We start from the raw sequence: 13,525 nt of genomic DNA on the forward strand, positions 1-13,525 counted from the left end.
TAGAAAAAAAAAAAAAAAAAAACCACAGTGTGACCACTGGAAAATTCGGCTGGCCCTAACCCTCACGTGAAAACCTACCCACAGGGCAAGGAATAATCTGGCTACAGATTTTGGTTTTGCACCACATACCTCCAATATTTGACCCCTCGATCTCTCCCCTGATGTTTCACAATGTGGCTCCAAAATTCAACATAAATGGGCCTAGATAAAAAAGGAAAAAAGTGACAAATGAAAACTTGTGCTGGCCCAAACCCTCACATGGAACCCTGCACACAGAGCAAGGAATAATCTGGCTACAAATAGTGCAGGGAAGGAGGGCAGTGCAGGGAAGGAGGGCAGTGCAGGGAAGGAGGGCAGTGCAGGGAAGGAGGGCAGTGCAGGGAAGGAGGGCAGTGCAGGGAAGGAAGCCTTTCTTGCTCCTGAGGCTCGACAAGCTGCTGGCTTCTCCATTGCCTCACACCAGAGTGAGCTGCCTCTGTGACTGTGGGTCCCACCTTTATTGGCCCCCTGGTCTTGCTCATGCCCAATAGGGGCCTGTCCTAATCAGGCACAGGTGGACTCACACCCACTCTGGCAACTCGAGGCACCTGGATGTCTTGTTTTTCTACATTCCCCCCCCCCCCTTTTTTTTTTTTTTACAGGATTTAACCCTTTGTTATACAGCAAAGCTTTCCAGGTTTGCCCTAGCTTACAAACATTCAAACATTTACACGGGATTTAAACATACAAACATACACTTGTAGCTTATGGGATTTAACCCTAGCTTCTAAGACTAACACAACATTTATAGCACTGATTACAGGATTTTTACACATTTTTTTTCAGACTTGGTTTTTTTTTTGATTGACACAAACATACACTTATAGCTTACAGGATTTAACCCTAGCTTACAAACATACACTGCTGCAGCCTAGGCAAACCGTTCAATGTCAGCCCAGGCACTTTTCACAAAGTCTCTGCCTTTCCGACTTGAGTTGTTCTCCCTCCTGCATTTGGTCTTCTCTTGGCTTCCCTCTGCTCAGGGGTTTCCAAAGAGAGAATCCTTATCTTGGCTTCCCTCTGCTCAGGGGTTTCCAAAGAGCTTGCTGGTTCCTCATGGGATTACGGGATTTAACCCTTCCTCATGGGATTCCATACATGGGTTTTAACCCTTCCTCATGGGATTCCATCCTCCTGGCTTCCCTCTGCTCAGGGGTTTCCAATCCAAAGAGCTTGCTCGTCATACCTTTTAAGGAGAGTGTTTCTGTTGCCAGCTCCTCACACTGCTGCTTCTTTAGACATCTGTATGTCGCCCACATTCTCCACCAAATGTTGCAGGAAGGAAGCCTTTCTTGCTCCTGAGGCTCAACAAGCTGCTGACTTCTCCACTGCCTCACACCAGAGTGAGCTGCCTCTGTGGGTGTGGGTCCCACCTTTATTGGCCCCCTGGTCTTGCTCATGCCCAATAGGGGGCCTGTCCTAATCAGGCACAGGTGGACTCACACCCACTCTTTGGCAACTCGAGGCACCTGGATGTCTTGTTTCTCTACAAAGGATAGTGCAGGGAATGGTCGTGCAGGGAAGGGTTGTGCTGAAGAAGAGAGTGGATCAGGCCAAGCTATTTGTGTGAATTTACTTTATGTAGAATTAAGACTTGTAATATGCTAATGAATTTGTATTCATAATTACTGAGAATTCAGGGTTTAACTGAGAAAGAAGCTAACAAAAAAGAAGCTGCTTTTTCCCATACAAAACAGCTGAGACATTTCACTTTCCCATACAAAGCAGCTGAGACATGTCATTTTCCTACTAGAACAATGTAACCAATACAAGGTCCTAACAGGATTAACTTCTAGCTTGGAAATAATTGAGTATAAGTCTTTTCTTCTGTAACTCTTTTCTTAAAACAAGTCTTGTTCATAAGAACAAGTCTTGTTCTTATTCAGGCGCCAGCTGCACAACAAAGGATGTGAACATCCGCACAAGGAGAACATAAAGATGTCACCATCAACGGATAAGAAAATTATAGCTGGGGTCTGATATCACCTTGTAACAATATAATGAAGTCAGCAAGAACTGAACTGAGAATGTAGTAATGTTGTAACCTCCCCCTTTTACTGTATAAATACCCTAACCCCTTTTCCTTTAACCCTTGGAACTCTTTGTCCGGCGCAAGCTGGGAGTTCCCCAGATCCGAAAATAAATACCTTTGCTGTTTAAAGACTCAAAACTCTGTCTCTAAACAGTTTTGTTTGGCCTTTTTCGGCTTCAGTACCCAGTAAGTGGACATGCCCTGCCACAAACAGACCTCCAAGAAACAACGATGCAGCATCCAGTAGTTCCAATTGAGGTATTTTGACAAATTTGCCTGGACATTTCATGACCTTCCTTACACTACATGACTTTTCTTACTTGTTGATTGTGTCCCCTCCCCCACCCCCCCCAAAAAAAAACAACAAAAACAAACAAACAAAAAAACCAACCAAAAAAAACCAACCAAAAAAAAAAAACCAAAAAAGAGATGAGAGGGATTGGCACTTTTGTTGTATTGAGTTTATTCACAAAAAAAAAAAAAAAAAAAAAAAAAAAGAGGGGGGAAATGTAGTGGAACAAAGCAATCAGACACCTCTGATTACCAAGAAGTGGGTGTGAGCCGGTATCAAATCCACCTGTGCCCAATTAGGGCAGGCTCCCTATTGAGCATGTGCAAGACCAGGGGGCCAATAAAAGGTGAGGCTCACACCCACCAACTAGCTCACTTCCAAGCTAGTCACGAGAGTGTGCTGGTAGCTCATTGAGCGGCAGACCAATCTTGCTAGTTCCACTTTGTGGGCAATAGACTTAGAGCACAGCTCACGAGTCTATATCACGACACCGAGAAGGCCTTGAGGCAACGATCCCTGAAGAAAGATTTGTCTTGCTACACGTCTTGCTACAGTCTTGGAGGTTTAAGAACACTGGTGAGAGGTACCAAGTGAACTGATGCTGTTCAAATCCTAAAAAGGTTTATTGGACGAAGTTCCTTACACTCCTCATCCTGAGCACATTTTTACAATGCATAGATCAAGACTCCTGGTTTGGTCTGCCCTGATTACACTCACAAGTCCTCCTCATTTGATAGGTGTGCACAGCAGTAGTGAAAAATGCCTTGTGGGGTTCCTGCAGGGAGTTCTTTAGGCCATGGTAATCCTCCATGGCTTCTTCTGGCTGAAGTTCTGGACAGCTTGGTGATTTCTCTTAATACATCAGGAGAAAATGGGAAAAAACTCCAGGACTACCATAGACTCATAGAATAATTTGGGTTGGAAGGGACCTCCAAAGCTCATCCAGTCCAACCCCCAGCAGTCAGCAGGGACACCCTCACCTAGATCAGGGTGCTCAGAGCCTCCTCAAGCCTTGAATATCTCCAGGGATGAGGCCTCAACCACCTTCTGGGAAACCTTTGTCATTTTCCCACTGCCCTTATGGTAAAGAGCTTCCTCCTAACATCCACTCTAAACCTTCTCCTCTCTAATTCCAAGCCTCTCAATTCCCACCTGATGTACCTGGCATCCTTGGTGCACAGGGCTTGGTCCCAACCAGCTCAAAACAGCAGTGAGGCTGTGAGCAGCTGTGTGTCCGCAGGGCAGGGGCTCTGGGGACATCTCCCTGCAGGGGCAGCAGAAAGTTACAACACCTGAAGAGTTGTCTCAGCTGGTGTGAAAATGATTGCATTGGTTTGCAGTTCAAAGAAAAAAAAATCTGCCATGAATAATCTGCAGAAGAAAATTCGATTTCTGTCCAGCAAGTTCCAACAAATCAAAAAGAGGAAGGGAGGGGAGGGGAGGGAAGGGGAAGGGAGAGGAGGGGAGAAATAGAGACTACCCCAAACTATGGCAACAATGGATCCTGTTCAGGTAAAAAGAATTCCTGTGACACCTACATTAACAACTCCTCCTGCCAAGGAGGGGTTCAGTAAGTGAAGTCCTCAGGGTGGCAGAGGGAAGAGGAGATGGAATTTCAGTCCCTTCACACAGCTGAAGGACAAACTTCGCAAGCAGAACAGACCAGGAATTTTCCAGACAAATATTCTGGCCAGGAAAAGTGCACTTCATTAAATTGTTTTTTAATTTACTTGATATGAATTGAGCCAAAAGCTTTGCAGTATAACCAACTGCCCAGGGATATGGTTCTTGCCCAGGAGGTGAAAGACTGAACATAATTGAGCAGGGACTAAACCTTGGTCTCCCACATCATCACAGATTCTCTGCCCACTGCACTACTGACCTGCTGGGCTCACTCTTAATCTTTCCAGTTGGAGCTGCTCCACTTTGCTTAAATAACTGCACGTTATGCAGAGCAAGGAACTAAACCCTGTTCTCCCATATCCTAAATGAAAGCCCTGACCCACGGGGCAACCACTTAACTTTCCACACCCTGGGGTTAAAAGAGTTCAACCCAGCTCTCTGAACAAGCGATCTGTTAGCTAAATCACAAGCAACTCCAACAGATCTGAAATAAGCAATGTACACCCAACCTCCTCTTCCTGTCCCCAGAACAACAGAAACTATTCACCCAGCCTTTGGGTATTTTTAAATTTTTTAATTTTTCAGGTGATTCTCATTTCAGATACTTCAAGTATTTTAATACTTTTATCTGTCACTCAGAGCATTTTGGTTTCCATTTTTTCATATCTGTGGTTTATATGGCTTGCTTCAATGGCTTAACCACACAGAAGCACCACAGCCAGCAGGTCCTGAAAATGAGGGCTGTTAGCAATTTCTCAATTTAGATGTGAAACAAGGTGACAGGAAAGTATTTCCTTTTGAAAAAAAAGTGGTCTGAATTCTTTTTTGAGGAGAGAGGTGTCAGTCCAGCCATGTCAATACAGGCATTCCTATCCTGAAGCATTTCACAAATGATATCCTAGAACTCCAAAAGCAGGGAGCAGACACTCCCCTTTCCTTTACTATTTTGCTGAAAATTGTTCTGAGAAAAGTAGCAATGATGTTTTAGAAGGTGTTGTTTGAGAAGAGTTCTTCAAAACCATAACCAGTAAGAAGAATTCAAAAGTAAATGAACTCCCACAGACAAGAGTATGTAAGGTTTCAAGAAACAGTTAAGATAGTAAAAATCTTTGGTCACTGATAAGGAAGCTAAAGGGAAACATAAAAAGAGTGCAGGGGAAGAGCTTGTATTCCTTCACTCAAACAGTCTGGTTTCGAATGAAAAACACAATGGAGAACTAAACAAAAAGACCTCTGAGAATTTTTATATAACAGTAGCAGCTATATGCTCATATTCTACCTGCCAGCAAATGGAGTATTTTTCCTTTACATATTATCTATGCTCCACAGAAGCTTTTTTTTTCTGCTTTTTTTTTTCCTTAAATAGTTACCTTCAATATTGTCATTACCAGCTCACCTGCAGACCAAGTCCCACATCTCCAAAGTTCCTCACTATACATCTACTGAGAGTACAGATTCCAGCAGATCCAGTGGTTTGTCACCCACACAGCTCCTTTGGGTCCTGCCTTTGCAAGGTGCACTCAGTCCTTACATTGGGCAAAAATAGGAAGATTTCATAGGAATCAGTCCTGAGCTTCTATTCACAAAGCTCTCAAACACCATTATGGCTGACACTGCTGAAATGAGATTAGAGGAAGCTCACTGCTATGTTTCTTTTGCTTATCTAACATAAAGATACCAGCAGATGGATTTTTTTGCCTGTGATGTACTGAGGTTCATGTACAGCATCTTTGCTGCATAAGAGTTAGATATCCTTTAGGATATCCCCCCTGCAATGGCCTTTAACTCATTCAACCATGGCTGAGTTTGCTGAACAACTTTTATCCACACACACTCCCAGGATGAGGGCTCCAGAGAAAGGCACTTTGTAAAGAATGAAGCAGGTTTTGAATCCTTACACCCTGTGCTTCTTCCCTCCCAACAGGACAACACCTGCAGGAGCTACTTGCATCTTGCCTTGGAAATAATGGAGCTGTGGAACAGATGGCAGGATGAAAGAGAAAAACTAAGTGGGAGTAGGGCACATCTATCTCTAGTAGCAGCCAAGTGCTGCAAGGAAGACCTAAAGTAGCCAAAAGGTTTTCAGAGAGAAACACTTCAGAGATATCAGCTGCTCAGCTTTCCTTGCCTCCCCAGCTGAGTAAAGAGAACTTGCTGGGGTTCATGAGGTGTAACTATTCCTCCATGTGCCTAGGATTTTGGTGTAAGATGCCTTTTTCTTGTTAAGCTTTCCTAAACACTTTTGGCTTAAAAGAAGCAGACACTTAATGCAGCATCTGCCCACATCTGGGATTTGCCATCAGGAGCTACTTCTGAGCAGGTTCAAGTGCAAACAGCACCTGCCTGTAGCATGCACTTGGGATTCCTAAAGAAAAAGAAATGACATTTCCTACCAATGTATCTGCAGTGCTCCTCAGGCTCCCAGAGGGCTTGGAGTGGTTCCTTGGGATGACCTCTGGGGCTGACTGTCCTTCCCAGCTGTGCAGAACGTGGGCCCAGCCAAAGATCACCTGTCAGCCTCTCCCCCAGTCAGCCTGGAGCAGGCCAGCACTTCCACATGCATCTGATTTTCCTAAGCAGTTGTGCAATGACATTGCTGTTATTTTTATATTGGATGCAGTAGGGCCCAGACTTCTCATTGTATTTCAAGCATTCTGCCCCCAGAGCTTTTTCATGTACATGAAAAATGATGTTAGCAAGTCTGCACCCATGGGAGTTCACATCATGCCAACATCCCAGTAAGACCTTTGAAGTCCCTCAGAGATGAATCTGGAGAACATTTGTTGAGTCAGAGATACCCTCACCCTCTTCAAGACACTACTTTATGTGCTGACTCTGAACAAATAAGACAGGTACTGAATTTCACTTTGCAGATTTCCTTAGAAACAAGAAAAGTCTAAAAATAAGTTGACATCTGCACTGTTTATGAGATGCCTCCAGCATCCTGAGGGCTGAGAAAACCTCAGCTTTTACTGACTGGAGAATTAGCATCTGTGCTTCTTTCCTCAATCTATACCCCCCAGGAAGGAACTCTGCCCTGAGTGAGCCTGCTGACTGTTCTGTATGGTCTTTTGTTCCACTATTAATAACAGTCAAAGTAAGAAGCTTCTTGAACAAATCTTTTCAAACACAAGGGTTTGATGGTCCTGCTTGACACATCAGGAAAAAAAAAATGTAGTTTTGGAGCTCTGGAAATTAATGAATTCACATTTTTCTCAGCCCACAGGAAATGTACACTTTTCACCCATTCTCTAAAAATAATGTGCCTGCTTACTGGCTGTATATCTGGAGGTGATGCAGCAAAGTCCTGGCCACTCAAGCCCCAGGGCCAAGCCCTAGCAGTTATTTTTCCTTTCCAGAAAACCCTCTCTCAGCGAGAGGTTGCACATGACATTAAGCCCAAAGAAGTGCTCAGGTCAGAGTTCTTCTGGGCATTGATTCCTGTGAGCAAACCTCGAGGGGTCAGCTCAGTAGCTTCTGTAGCTCTTTTCAGTGTTTTCTCTGTTGTTTGGTTGGTTTTGTTTTTCAATCATACTCCTGGCTGCAGAGGGGGAGGGATAACCTCCTCCCCACCTTTTCTTTCTTAAGAGATGTATAAATAATCTCAAGCAGCACCTGCAAGTCTGTCTCTGCCCTATCCACCCAGTTAAACCCTTCAGGCATAGATTTATTCATAGAAATGAAACACTCTTTTCCATCCTATTTCTGAGAAAGATTAAGAAAGAATTAATACAATTTTGATACATTGTTCTCAAATGCCAGACATGCAAATTGTGCAAAAGCTAAGATTGGTTATAAAGCTCTGTCCAGCTGCAGCAATCCAGGAATAGTGATTAAAGTGGAGGTACTACAGAGATATTTAACTTGCCACGCATTCTGGAAAGGGTCCTTGCTGCTATAAATTGTCTTTATTCAGAGAGATTTATTAGAAATGCAAGAGTATGGATAAGAAGAATAGGAAAAATAATTGAGTTTACTAGGAAACAAACTGAAACATCCAAAAGAAGGCAGATGATGGCAAAAAGGCAAAAAGCAAAGCACAGAAGCAAAACCTCAGGCTAAGCCCTTTTATCTCACTAACACACCTAGATCCTAATGCAAGCCTGCCTTTAAACAGCAAAAAGCATTAAATACTTCAGAAGGGAGCCAGTGACAAGGCTGAGACAAGGAATCCCATGGATTTGCCTTTCTTCATTATTTTATCTGAGAAGAGCTGATATTTGAGAATACTTCACATGAGGATCCATTTATAACAAAATCAAACCCCAAAAGGGAAGCAGATTGATGCTCTGTAGTCATCAAGCCTGCAGAACACTCTTTCGTGTAAATAAAGATGCTGCAGCTGGCCCCACAGAAAGCAGCCAGCCAAGGCAAGAGGCAAATGCCACCTCAGTTTCAGATGCCCACTCAGGGTCAGCTGCTGACTGAGGAGCCCAGGGAGCTTCCCTCTCATTCCAGGTCCTGATTTTTCCTGCTTGAGGCTGAGATATTGCAGCTCTTCTGTGCCCGTCAGCAAGGGGAGAATGACACCCTGAGTGTCACTGCAGGACAACTTCAAATGACCAGGATTCATTAAAAGTGATGTGGAAATAAATTATAATAACCCCCAACTACCTGCCTGTTGTAGGAAGTTTCACTGAAGTACAGGAACTGGAGCTAGGGAGAGCAAATGAGGGCAGAGAAAGAATTAGATTATGTGGGAAGAGACCTGCAACATCTTTTAATGAATTTACATTCCTCCTCAGAGGAACACTGCTTATTTATTCCCTGGTATCCATGACCATATCATTAATTCATCTGCCAGCTTGATGAAACTGACTCTTGAAACTGTTCATATATTAGGATGCAGTGATAGGAAATAATAGCATTAGTGCAGCAGCATTTTCAGCTTTTGTGACTTTATCACAGGTCACACTGTATAAAAGATTCCTTCAGAACCCAGCACTTGGAGGCACATGATGACTATGAGCACAAGTTGGAAAATGTGAACTTTAATGGCTCAAAACACCAAGCACCAAGGTTTAAAAACATTCAACATGTTATACTGCTTTAAAATTGAAATATCATGGTTTGTGGGGTGCAATGCAAGAACTGGAAAATTGTGATTGGCAATAATATTGTCTGAGACATTTAACCAAATACTGTGTGGGGACATGGCTGGAAAGCATCATCCCTGACTCTCCTCCCAACCACATGAGAACTCAGCAGTGCTGACATCTAAGTGGGTTACAAGGGTTGCAGGGCTGAGCATTCCTGACCACACACCTGCTCTGCAGTACAAGTGCAGCAGGAGGGCCTGGATCTCTCTGCAGTGACTCTTGGAGGCTCTCCCTGTGTGAAGTCTGGGCAAAAGCCTCTGCAGTGCACTGGGGCACAAGGAACATAACTGGGCACACCTGCAAGTTTAGCAAGGCAAAGGGGGTATAAATCCAGCATTGGTATGGAAGGAGTAATGTGACTGTAGCTGCTTGCATCTGGAAAAATTAATTCATCATGGAAAACGTATCCAGAGTTGACAGTTTTATTTCCAAAACCACTGAAGTCATGGCTTTATAAAGGGCAATATAGAAGTTAACCATCTTACCAACTATGAACAGTGGGTTAAATTCTACAACAAATTACCACAGCAATCTCATCACTCAGGTTTTTCCAATACAGTCTTTTACATCAGCCAGTAATTAATTTCTAATTGATCTTTCCAAGAACAACTGTTATGTGTACCATAAAGTTCAATGCTCTGCCTTCCAAAATCCCAACTCTTGCGGCAGAAACTATCAGGACTTAGCTGAAGAGGACCTTAAACAAAGCCAACACCACAACACTCCTTGTGCTGCTTAACTTCATGCATTTTACAGTCCTACTACAGCTATGATGCAGTAACCTGGGAAAGATGCTTAAAAATCTGGAGCAGGATGTCCTGCATGGTTCCCAGGGTGTTGGAACAAGGTCCAGTTATGGAAAGCCCTTTGGCAATGTCTGTATCAACAACCAGAATGGCCAAAAAAACTGGATCAAGGCAGGGACACAATTTGGAACTGGACACACCACATCCAGCCATCTCCATTCTAGGATAGGAGGTGCTGTTCTGGATTGTTTTGAGGCTGTTCCCAAGTATTGAACTTCCCCTGGAACAAACCAGATGGATTTCCAGAGTGAATACTGCAGTTCAATGTCATCTAAAAGACACAGATGGAAAATGGAGAAGATTGAGAGGTTTGCTCTGACACCTCAATCCTGGTCCTAAAGGAAATGTTCATATAAACAGAGTTGTGTTGTAGCTGCTGGACTGCAACACGGTTCTGTATTTTGAACAACAGTGACTGTGCATGAAGAGCCAGAAAAGGAATTACTTTTCATCAGAGCAAACTATTTAATTCAGAGAGAAGCAAGCAAGGCAGAGAGGGGCACAGCTGACTGATTGCACTGAGCCCAGCACTGCCCACCAAGGAGCCCGTGGCAATGGCCCTCTGAATGACACTTCCAGACATCCCCCCTCTAGAAGCTTCCCCATGTGCACTCTATCATTTATGTTCCATACATAATATTCATTTTCCTGAGGACAATTTAAATCTAAATTGTCCATGAATATTTCTTTTCATTAACAGGCTCAGGACCCTGTTCCACAGAGCACAAACACAAGGAGAAACTTCTTGACTGTGGGGGAGCCCTGGCCCAGGCTGCCCAGAGAGGTTGTGGAGTCTCCTTCTCTGGAGATTTTCCAAATCCCCCTGGATGTGTTCTGTGTGCCCTGCCTGGGAGATCCTGATGTGCCCGGGGGTTGGACTGGATCAGCTCCAGAGGCCCCTCCCAACCCCTGACATTCTGTGCTCAGCCATCTGATTCAGACAGATCACTCAATATCCACATTCTGTACATCTGCTATGTTGTTATCTTGGGGGTAACAGCCTCGTTTCCCTGGAGGAAAAGGTAATAGTCTAAAAGAATATAATATTTCAGTCTTTCAGACAATTATTTTGAATTGTTAAAATGGCATCGTAGGCTTGATTTAGCCAGTGTATGATCAACATTTGAATGAAAAAAAACAACTTGAATGACACCTAGTGGAAGGATAAGCAGTAGCTGATGTGTGCACAGCAACTCTGCAGGGTTTTGCAGAGGGAGAACAGGAGGAGGAAGGTGATTTATGGGAGTGGGTGGGAGGGGAAAAAAATATTTGATAAAATGGGCAGAGCAGAATTTAGGAGAATTTCCCAAATGACAAGAGTTCATTTGCCTGTGTCATAATCCTCTGAGGAGGAAATGGGACAGTTGATTGGACAGAAGCAAAATTAAAACAGGTAAACCCACAATAAACGTGCAGTGGGAAACACCATCAGCAGAATATGGATAGGATGGAATTCAGAGTCTTCCTAAACATAAATTCTAAAAAGGCTTTGGCAGGCGGGGGGTAGAATAATTCCTGATGTGAGAGAAAGCACAGATTTTCTTTAATTCCTTTCTGCAGGCAATATTCCTTCATGCACGAGTGAATTTCATGATCAATCTTTTCAAATCCTTCTTTTTGCTTAATCACCTATTTCTGTAATTCATTAATTGCCAGAGGCTCACATCCAGTTCTAAAGAAATACTTTAGGTTAGTCTGCTCTCACCAGCCTATTTGGAAATACAGAACAGATTTAATCAAGGTGATTGAATGTTAATGAGAACTTTAGCAGTCTACTGACAACACCAGGAGGCAAATTTTTTCAGCACTGGAAATGGAAACAGTGTTTGAGAAAGACTTTTGTCTTTCTAGGTCAAGAACAGGTCACTGACAGCAATAAATGACTATAACTCATTAAAGCCCTCTATAAAAATAATGGCATATTCTGCCTGAATTTCCTCTTAGCAGGTCATGCCTTTGACCTGCACATTTATCTGTAACTTGCAGCTTTTACTCTTAACTGGAAGGAAACCAGTAATCTCCCTTGGACTCCTTTTTTCTCCCCACATAAGCAATCAGATGCAGAACCCATGGAACTGTCAGGAAAAGGCCTGAGAAGAAACCAGATGCAGAGAAGTGTGTGTCTGGGGGAGAAGGGAGCAAGAGAGGCTGGGTTTGGGCAAGAGGAACCTGCAGAAATACCCCTGCTGAGAGGAGATTCATTCACCACAAGTTCAAAAGGATTCACTCTGTGGAAAATGTCATTTCAGACCATAACAAGATTACAGCAGATTACAACTTTTTTTGTTTGTTTTGTTTTTTTTTTTTCTCAAATTGGCTCTTAATAAATCCTCTTAAATGAAGATTCCTCGTATGGCCTACAAAAAGCTACAGCTCTAAAATCAGAAATGGAAATGCCTTCTATTTCAACCTCTGCCAGCTACACATCCACCTCCATGCCAGCTGAAGGAACTGTCCCACTGTCGCCATCAGTGTAAGAGACCTGGGGACTCTGTGTGCCCCACCACTGCTCCAAGGCTGTGACACAGCAGCCAGAGGAACAGCTCACCTTGCTGAGGATTACCCACAGCACAGGATTTGGGTATGGATTCCAGAGGATTCCAAGTATTTTGCATCCATTTCAATGCAAAAGATGCAGCATTTGATCTCACTGGGTGAAGAGGGTAATTTTCATTCATGTGGCAACATTCCTGAAGAGATATGGCATGGATTGTGTGGCACAGGAACAGCCCTGAGCCCAGGGGAGACAGGCATGTATGAAACCTCTGCTCCAGTGGAGCATTTCCCAAAATACCCCACCAATCCCTAGGACAGAAGGATCTCCCCATTCCTGACAGTCCACCCCTGGGTCCAGCTGCTGACCAGCGGCCAAGCAGAGGAACTATTCATTTCAACAAGGGAGGAATTGCTTTCCTCATCTTATAGAAAAGATCAAAATTGAAACAATGCTTGAAGCATTTTTGTCTTCTCCCTCTGGCACTGTCTAAAGTACCTTTTAAAATACCAACGAGCAGCAATACAAAGTAATTTTCTTAATGAAGTTTCTGACAAACTTCAGGCTACTGGTAGCTGATTACACTTAATGAAGAAAAGTACTTTAAATATAAGTAATTGCTACCAGGATAATTTTAAATGCCAGAAATTTCCCTCTGCCCAAGAACATCATGTTATAGAGAAACAAGAGCTCAGAAGCAGGGCTCTAGTGCACACATGCACCAGCTGAAACTCATCTGGGTTTCATTTCCAAACACAGCACCCAGCTCAAAGCCTGTCCTCAGAAGCACACTAAGCAAGAACTGGCCTGATTTAAACATCAGCTCCACAACACCCTGCATTTCCAAATGGCAACTGCTATCTTAATTCTAGACTGTTCAGCAGCTAAAGCATAGGAATACATATTACAACTCTATTTCACATACAGAAAGTGAAAATAAAATCCTTTGTTTTTCCTTTACACAAACATGGTTTATTTGTTTAGATTAACTGATACCTACATATTGTAAACCGGTACCATCCTGAATGACTGGTTTTCCAGCCAAATTCACATGGAGTCTGGTCTGTTCTGAGGTGTCACACTGCTATCACTCAGCAGTTGGTACCTTTCAGCAGCTGAGTGTGAAGCAGTCAGCAGATG

General features: G+C 43.4%; 1 long non-coding RNA gene across 1 annotated transcript in view; it reads right to left on the bottom strand.

Moving 5' to 3' along the window:
- Positions 1–168: 168 nt before the first annotated feature.
- LOC115598989 overlaps positions 169–13,525 on the bottom strand; it is a 39,891-nt gene continuing 26,534 nt past the window's right edge. The window contains exon 3 of the long non-coding RNA XR_003988059.1: positions 169–201. This is a non-coding gene — a long non-coding RNA (uncharacterized LOC115598989). The remainder of the gene's footprint in view (positions 202–13,525) is intronic.

The sequence above is a fragment of the Calypte anna genome, chromosome 12 (assembly GCF_003957555.1).
Source record: "Calypte anna isolate BGI_N300 chromosome 12, bCalAnn1_v1.p, whole genome shotgun sequence".
NCBI lineage: Eukaryota > Metazoa > Chordata > Aves > Apodiformes > Trochilidae > Calypte > Calypte anna.